The following is an 8,885-nucleotide window of genomic DNA, read 5'->3' on the forward strand; positions in this document are numbered from 1 at the left end:
ACTGGCTGACATATGAAGAGATTTCTGAAAATATTCCAGTCAAAATATTTGTTCCAGAACCAGTAAAACAGTTTCTCCAAATTTTCATTTTTATAAAAATAGATTCTTTTTAAAAACCCATATCAAATAGGCTCTTATCTCTTTGGCAAGGTACTGCTTTATGAAAAGTTCTCCAGTATTCTTACAATTTTTAGAGTTTATAATGTAGCACGCCCCTCCCTTCCAAACACAAATCGTAATTACAAAATAAAAGCTGATTTAAACTTTACAAAGAAAATATAAAGTTTAAAATACTTCTTTTTTACTTGAACAGATGTAACAGCAATGCATTAAGAAAATTTGGAAAAGAGCTGGAAGGAATACAACCAACTTAATGTTTATATATATAAAGCCTCCCTATTTAATCACAAGTTCAGGGCAGATAGATAAAAGAAAAGAAATTTCTTCCTTTAGCTGAAATACTTTAAAAAGTCCACCTTCCTCAAAGAAGGCAATAGAATGTAATCTGACAGGTAAAAAGCCTCTTGTTTATATTCAAACATAAAAATATTAAGAAGTTTTAATTCAAATACCATCAATAGAAAAAAATAAAAACCTCATCTATTTCTTAGGATGCTAAATATTCATTTCATTCCTATCTCAACATTGACTTCCAAAGACATTTACTAATGTATAAAGTGTGTCTTAACTGGACTTTGTTGTAGAGTTTTCATATACAAATGGGCTGAGGACAATGAAGCCTTTGTGCATTTTGTTTGCTTTAAAGGACGTCTACAATAGTCTGTCTGCCAGACAGTTTCCATTCAGGCAAGCTATTGACATGGCAGCCTCATCCTAGTTTTTCATAGCCACAAATCCAAAATCTTTGCATTTACTAATGCTAAAGTCATGGGTGACCCTCATATTGGTGACAACTCCCAAGGGCCCAAATGTTTGCCACAGGATACTCTCATCTGTGTCTGGTGCCCAGCTGTATACAAAAACACATTACCCTATTCCTGCATGCCCTGGGATATTAGTCCCAGCCAAACTGGTCATTCCATCAGTGATCACCGGGTAAAACGTACTAAAGCATTGAGCCTGCTGAGCTAGTGTTCCTGACTACTTTTTGTTGGAAGATTGGTACAGCTGAGAGAAGATGACTTGATTGTTTTTTTTGGCTTGGATTGTTAGCAAACTTGACACTGATTGGTTCTGTGGCACTTAGGTTTATGGCCATTTAGATCTTTGATAATTTAATCTGCCTCAATTCACTTGTCAAATTGAATAAACCCCACACCACTTTATACTCTAGTTTGGTCAACTAGATTATGGGAAGTAAAAATTTTTCCATATTGGGAAAAGAGCTGCTTCAATTCCTTCTAGGTCACTGTTTTCAGAAGTCTTCTGACAAACAAATTTGCATCTCTGATTGGAGCCCAACTTGATTGAGCAAAAGAAACTTTTACCATTTTGGTTTGAAGTTTCAATCCATTTAGTGCATTGATAGCTTTCTCTGAATCCTTAGAGTAAGTGTAGTTTAAAAAGCCATACCCTGAGCTATGTCCTGTTATTTTGTCTCTTACAAGCTTACCTCTTTCACCAATGCTCCCAAAGAGACTTTTCAGCTCCTCCTGTGTCATGTTCTGAGGAAGGCAGTTGACTGTTAAATTGTTCTTGTTGTGTTCCCAGAGTTAACTGGTGATGAACAGTCATTTATGGTAGTTGGACCATTCACTGTATTACTGCAAGTTGGTCTATTAGACAGTTGTGTTTCAATGGCAGCAATTACCTGCTGTAAGCTAGGAAGGGTCCAAAGTGGGTGGGTGTAGCCAAGAGTGGCAGAGATAGGTGCAAAAGGGTGACATCTAGTGGGCAGGATGCAGGCGTGGCATCAGGACCATGGCCACCTCACCACCTCATGATGTTTTGTCATGCTTTTTGCACTAATTTTTCAAAATTGCTTTGCAGGGCACAGAGCTGGGGAAGCCTGGGCTATGGCCATTTTTTCTTAGCAACATTTATGGCTCTCCTCATTTCTAAGAGGTTTTCAATTGTGACCTCTTGTTATTTCCTTTAGCTCTTTATCTCTAATGATATCTATGAGAGAGGGAAGAACTACAAGCATTAATACCATCTCCATTTTGTTGTTCAGTCATTTCAGTCATATCCAACTCTTCATGACCCCATTTAGGATTCTTTGGCAAAGATATCGGAGAGGTTTGCCATTTCTTTCTCATTTGACTGATGAGGAGTTGAGATAAACAGGGTTAAATGATTTTTCCAGGGTCACACAGCTAGAAGGATCTGAGGCTGCATTTGAACTCAAGAAGATGAATATTCCTGACTCCAGGCTGGCTTTCACTGCAGCACCTAGCTGCCCCCAAATCTCTACTTTATAGATGTGAAAACCAAGGCTCAAAGATGTTAAGTTAGTTTGTCTAGGGCTAGACAGAGAATAAATATCAAGGGTAGGATCTGAGGCCATGTCTTCCTGACTCTAATTCCCCTTTTCTCCTTCTTAGGACTGTCTATGATGACATACTGCCCCAGGCTTGAATTCTCTACACAACACTCCATTTTCCATCTCCTTAATCTGGCCCCTCTTCCTGTTTCTCTAATCCGTAACCATTTCAGCAGAAAGAATATAGGTTTTGGAGTAAGAGGATCTAGGTTCTTTTCATCTCTGTGGCAAGTCTTTTAACATCATTGTACCTCAGAGTCCTTCTGTCCATCTGACGATGGAGGCTTTGAAACTGATGGATTTATCCTTGGGTGAGCTCTAATTCCACAATTGGAAGACCCCAGTCTCCAAGGTAGCAATAGATAATCTTCTAAACTCAACAAAACCAACCTCCACTTTTTTACAACAAGGGATTGGGTCGTTTTCTCCCTTTTGTTTCCCCAGCTCCTAGTAAAGTTCCTGAAACAAGGGAGATGCTTAATAAATGTTTGTCGACTGATTGATATTAACGCCTTAATGAATACCTCATGGGTTCTTAGGAAATCAAGTTTGTAAAGGATCTCAAATGGTGTTTTGTCCAACCCTCTCATTTTATAGATGTGGGAATTAAAGTGAATACAGGGGAACCAGCTTCTCCAGGGCCGTAGGCTACGAATAGAAGAACCAACATTCTCACCCAAACCTTCTGACTCTCAGGGAAGCCATTACACATTTGGTTTTCCTGACATTCATCCTGAGTTTTCATCTTTGCCACTTCTACCATTACTCTTATTGTGCTTTCTAGGACAAAGGAAAACAAGTCAAGCCACAGTTCCACGGGAGAGCCCTTCAATTACTGGGAGACTTCCATTAGTGGCCTCTCCATGTCTATTCTCTAGGTTCAATATTCCCTGCTGCTTTTGGTTTTGATATATCACTTAAATTTCAGGCATTAGAATAACTTCTTAAAATCTATAGATGTATAAAAATGTCCTTTATTCTCTTGTGCCTGAATATAATAATGGCTAGCTAGGTTATATATAGAGCTTCAAAGTTTCTGAAGTGCTTTACAAATATCATACACTTTTAATGTCACAACACCCTAGAAGACAGGTATTATTATTTTCACTCTAATTCTGTTATCATAGAGATGAGGAAACTGAGGCACATAGAGGTCAAGTGACTTACTCAAGGTCACACAACTATTGAAAGAAAATTCTTCCTAGGGGATTTACCCTAAAGAAATCAGACAGGTTGAGGAAGAATGTAGTAAAAATTAGTTTAAAATTACATAAAAAGTATGTGGTCAAAATCAGGCTGGGCTTGACCTCTGAAAGACAAACTTTTGTTGAGAAATAATTTGATTAAAGACTCATGATGAAAAAAAATGCTCTCCACATCCAAAGAAAGGATTATGGAGTCTGAATGCAGATCGAAGCAGACTATTTTCTCTTTCTTTTTTCTTTCTCATTTTTTCCCTTTTGTTCTGAATCTTCTTTCCCAATATGACTGATGTGGAAATATGTTTAGCATTGTTATACCTATATAGCCTATGTCAGATTGCTTGCTGTTTTGGGGAGGGGAGGGAAGGGAAGGGAAAAATTTAGAACACAAAATCTTATAAAAGTGAATGTTGAAAGCTTAAAAATGAATTAATTAATTAATTAACAAAAAAGAAATAAAAAATAGTATTTGATTCTTATAGGCTAAAGTAGAAAACAGGATTTGTTAGTATTATATCAAGGTCAAATTCCCAGTGCAGGTAGGTTTCTACTTACTAACAGGGATCAAGGTACATGTGTCTTTTCCCCTTGGTCTGGCAGGTAGGGCAGCTTCCCTACAAGAGTTCTGTCACATTTCCCTGTGCAGCCCATAGTCACATACTCATGGTAGGAGAGGGTTTTCACATTCGCCTCTGAAGCCTCTGTCACTTCTACCTCTGCAGGGAATGGATTTCGTGGCTACACTCAGATTTATGTGGTGGGAGTGGATGCATTCTGCAATGCAGTTAGGGAGTGTCTGAACTCAGGGCTTCCTGACTCCAGATCTATTGTGAACCCTTTCTCCTGGCTCTTAATTAGACAAGGTAGTCACTGCACTTAGGTTATATATAGAACAGGTGTCAAGCATGAGGCACTCAAATTGCTTGTAGCCCACAACACTCCCCAGTGAAGCACAAACCAGAGAAAACTGTAGTTCTTGTCTGATTTTAACAGGCTGATGTATTAGTGAGAAAAGAAATAAACCAATGTGAGTGTGGTTTTCTAAATCAGTATGAGGCCTGCAGGGATCCTTATGTACAATTCAGTAGTTCATTTCTATTGGAATTAAATACCATTGCTATAGAGGATAGAGGGATGTCAGGTGCAGACTTTAGTTCCTTTCTAACTCTGACATATAGAATGGGCTGGAAAAGAATGATGTGATAATACACTTATATAATACTTTAAGGTTTGCATGCATATATGTATTAGGGGCAGCTAGGTGACTCAGTGGATAGAGCACTGGCCCTGGAGTTAGAAAAACCTGAGTTCAAATCCAGCCTCAGTCACTTACTAGCTGTGTGGTCCTGGACATGTCATTTAACTTTGTTTGATTCAGTTTCCTCATGTGCAAAATGAGCTGAAGCAGGAAATGGCTAACCTATCCAGTATCTTTACCAAGAAAATCCCAAATGGGGTCATGAAGTAGGACGTGACTAAAACGACTTAACAACAAAAAAACAAAATATATGCCTGTATATATGTAGGTGTATATGGTTTTTTTGCCTTCATTTCTTAAAAAGATCAATAATATCACGGGTGATATGATGACTTGGGCATGGATTGGTTTTAAGTTAGGTGGATATGCAGAAAGTCATTGGCTTCATGCTCTATTCCAGTCATCAAAGTCTAGTGGCAGGACAAAAGTCAAGATGACTGGTGATGGCCCAAGATGCAGTGGATGACCTTAGTTTCTTCAGTCAGTGGCTGACCAAGCTCTGAGTACTCCAGCTGCCTTCATGGCCATTGGAACAAATTGTTCTCATCCACACATTTTGGCAAGGAAAGTCTTCACGTGCTTTTCCTAGATATTCCCTTGACTCATCGATGGGTTTGTGGCCTTTTGGTTACTCTCAACCTGGCTCATCTTCCAAGACAGTTTACCAGAGTATGGCTTCTGCATGTGCTATAGCTTCTTGGAGCCACAGGTAAGAGTTGCATGGCTGATGGATGAAAAAAGTAGATGAGCAACCCTGAAAAGAGCTCAGAAAGCCCTCACATCAGAGATGCTAGTCCTCCTTGAACTATATACACATATACATATGCATATATGAACTACATATGCATGTATAATATGCATACACATATATTTGCACACATACATATACATGCACACATATATGCATATATGTGTGTATATACCTGTTTATATATGTCTGTATATATGTGTGTGTGTATATATTATATACACAAACATGTATACATACACACATACACACTGATTTAATTCTCACTAAAGACCTATGAATTGTGTGTTATCCTTATCCCCATTTTCTAGTTGAAGAAACTGAGGTATATAGAGGTTTTTCAAACTCCAAACATAGTGCTCCATGCACTGTGCCACCTAGATGATTCTTAACACTAACCCATTCATAACCATAAACCTGAGCATTTAAAAACTATTAAAACTCATCAATGAACCTTCATCATTTTCATTATCAGCACCACTACCACTTTCATCATTGTCATATCATTGTTATCAATTTTCATTATTAGGTACCAAATCAACTAAAATTGCTGGATGCAACATATTTATTGATCTTTTATGAATCATTTTGTGTATGTTTTTATTCATGTGGTTTTGTGTGCATTCATTGACAAACATCTTGACATTAAATTGTACAATGCTTTTCTTTGAAAGGATATTAGGTTAAATGATCACTGGGTTCATGAAAAAGAACAAAAAACTGAAACATGGGAAGGACCTTTGTGACCTTCAGCATCCCATAATCAGTTCGGATGGCAATATCATCAAAGTCTGAATGAGAAGCCTATCGCCCTCCCCCCCCGCAAAAAAAATGTTGCAGAGATTCTATTAGGAAAATATATGCAGCTTATCAGAGGAGGAAAACACAAATTGCTTCTCATATATTTTAAAACTAAAACTGAGAACCAAGGCACTGAAATATATTGTTACTGACACATTTTTTGCCATAAGTCTTCTAGGACATTTATTCTGAAAGGAAAGGATTTTTTTTTCCACAAACATTTATTTGATTAATAATGGCCACAGTTGTATAAGATCCAGGAAGACATTGTTCATTCCCCTCAGTCAATACCAGGCTTGGAGTTAAAGTGGATGCTAGATTCTCCAAAGGTTTGGGGGAAACAGAGGAGTTGGGAGAATTTGAACATCTTCTAGAACCCAGGGAGAAAGTCTCTGAAAATGCTATTTGTCCATATTGATATGTTTGTCACAAATGTCAAATAATTTGAAAATTTAAAATACTTTGTCTATGACATCAACCAGTAGCATTCTGGGACCTGTGATTTCCTAAGTGTTGGGGAAAAAAACAAACACCTTTCACTAGTGTGGATCACATACTATCTCTCACTCGTGGGTTTACCAAGTAGTGTGAGGCTCGGACTATGCCACATGATTTCCCCAAAGTCACATTGTAAATGGCACAGGAAGGATTTGACCCATACTTCCTGACTCCAGGATTAGCTCTCTGGTCATTCTATCATGTTGTTTCTCAGTGATGATGATGATGATGATGATGATGATGATGATGATGATGAAGGTTAATTCAAAAGGTATAATGATTAGGACATGGTGAAGCTAATTGTTTCCTAAGTTAATTATGAACTATCTGGATTTCATGGATTTCAATGTTCTTTCTCTCTAACATGAATACAGTTCCATGGAGGGGCCAGAAGTGGTGAAATAGAGGCAGAATTGAAGAGGTAGCCAGATATGAGACCACAAGGATCAAATGAGGACACCAATGTTTTAATCTACAGGTTTAAACAGAATCAAGAATTCCTGACATTTATATAATATGCGACAGTGAACAGCGATACATAAACATAAACCAGGAACAGATCTCTTAGCTGCTCAGTGCCTCCAATATCTCTCTGGGCAGGTCCCATACTCTCCATCAGACACAATGCCAGTTTGCCATGGCACTTGGTATCTGACTGAGAGTTGCTACACAAGCAAGCTCTTGGTTAGGAGTGGCTGCTCACTGGGCTTGGCTGCTGTGGCCAGTAGCAGACTCTCTATTGAGTCCTGCTGTTTGGCCTCTGGTCACTTTTCCCATATTAAGAGGTTCCCAACATCATTAACTGTTCCATTCCATCTCTGATGGTCATTTCCCTAAAAGCAGGAAAGGGTGGTCACAATAGGGTCAGAATAAAGAGACTTGGGTAGTTCAAGTCAAGAAAGATGTGGCACTCCTAGATTCATGGCCTCTTGATGGTCCAGATGCAGAGATGAGACAGCCAGCAGTACCTGCTTTGGTGCTCCACGCCCATGGGCTTATAACATTCCTTACTCTTCACTTAAAAGCCACTAGGGAGAAAGAATGTCTTTGACTATTTGTGCTTTTTGTATGCACACTCAATTCCAGCTCAGTTGCCAATAACAAAGGTTTTCTGTCACTATGCAGAGAGGAGAGTCAGAATGCCTATATATTCTCTGAATCAGTCTTTCTATCATGTGTCTTCATTAATTTCTGGAAGCAGGCTGATCTCTGTGGGTTGATAATAGACAAGGCATAGTGCTCCTACTCCCAGGGAACAACTAGCTGCTAATTGGCTACTCTGTCTAACCCAATAACACTCTCCTCTTACAATATAATTGCTGAGCAATATACCAATAAACAAGCATTTATTAAGCACCTACTACTACATGCTGGGTGCAGAGGCTTGAAGACAAAGAATAAAACTGTCCCTGCTTTCAAAGAGCTAAGGAAAATTACTTTTGGCAGCTGTGAGGAGGATAGATTAGAATAGGAAGAGAATCAAAGCAGGAAAATTAAGAGGCCATTACAACAGCCCAGGTGACAGGTGATAAGGCCTTAACTAAAGTTAAAGCTGCATGAGTGGAAAGGGTACATATAATACAAGAGATGTTGTAGAGATGTAAATGATAATAATTCACACTGATTGGATACATGGGATGAGGAGTCAAGGCTAATACTAAATTTGTGAATCTCAGAGATCGAAAAGATAGTGGTGGCCATTTATATTGATAGAGAGTGTTTCCATACAGGAATTTCCCTACATCCACTGAAATAATAGGTATAATCTAAAATGTACAACTGCACTCATACAGACACTCAATATTTAGATTGTTAGCCTGTAGCCAGAATGGACTTTGTTTTCTTTGAATGACTCAGCTTGCCTTGTTGAGCTTCCCTGGATGCTGGGGCTTGCTCTTCCGGGGCAGGACCAGAGCTTCCTGTGTGATGAGTTGT

The 8,885-nt window shown here is 38.6% G+C and overlaps 1 pseudogene; it reads right to left on the reverse strand.

Moving 5' to 3' along the window:
- Positions 1 to 684: 684 nt before the first annotated feature.
- Positions 685 to 1,915, reverse strand: LOC118842802 (annotated as a pseudogene).
- Between the last annotated feature and the right edge of the window lie 6,970 nt (positions 1,916 to 8,885).

Source organism: Trichosurus vulpecula, chromosome 3 (genome assembly GCF_011100635.1).
Source record: "Trichosurus vulpecula isolate mTriVul1 chromosome 3, mTriVul1.pri, whole genome shotgun sequence".
NCBI classification, from domain to species: Eukaryota; Metazoa; Chordata; class Mammalia; order Diprotodontia; family Phalangeridae; genus Trichosurus; species Trichosurus vulpecula.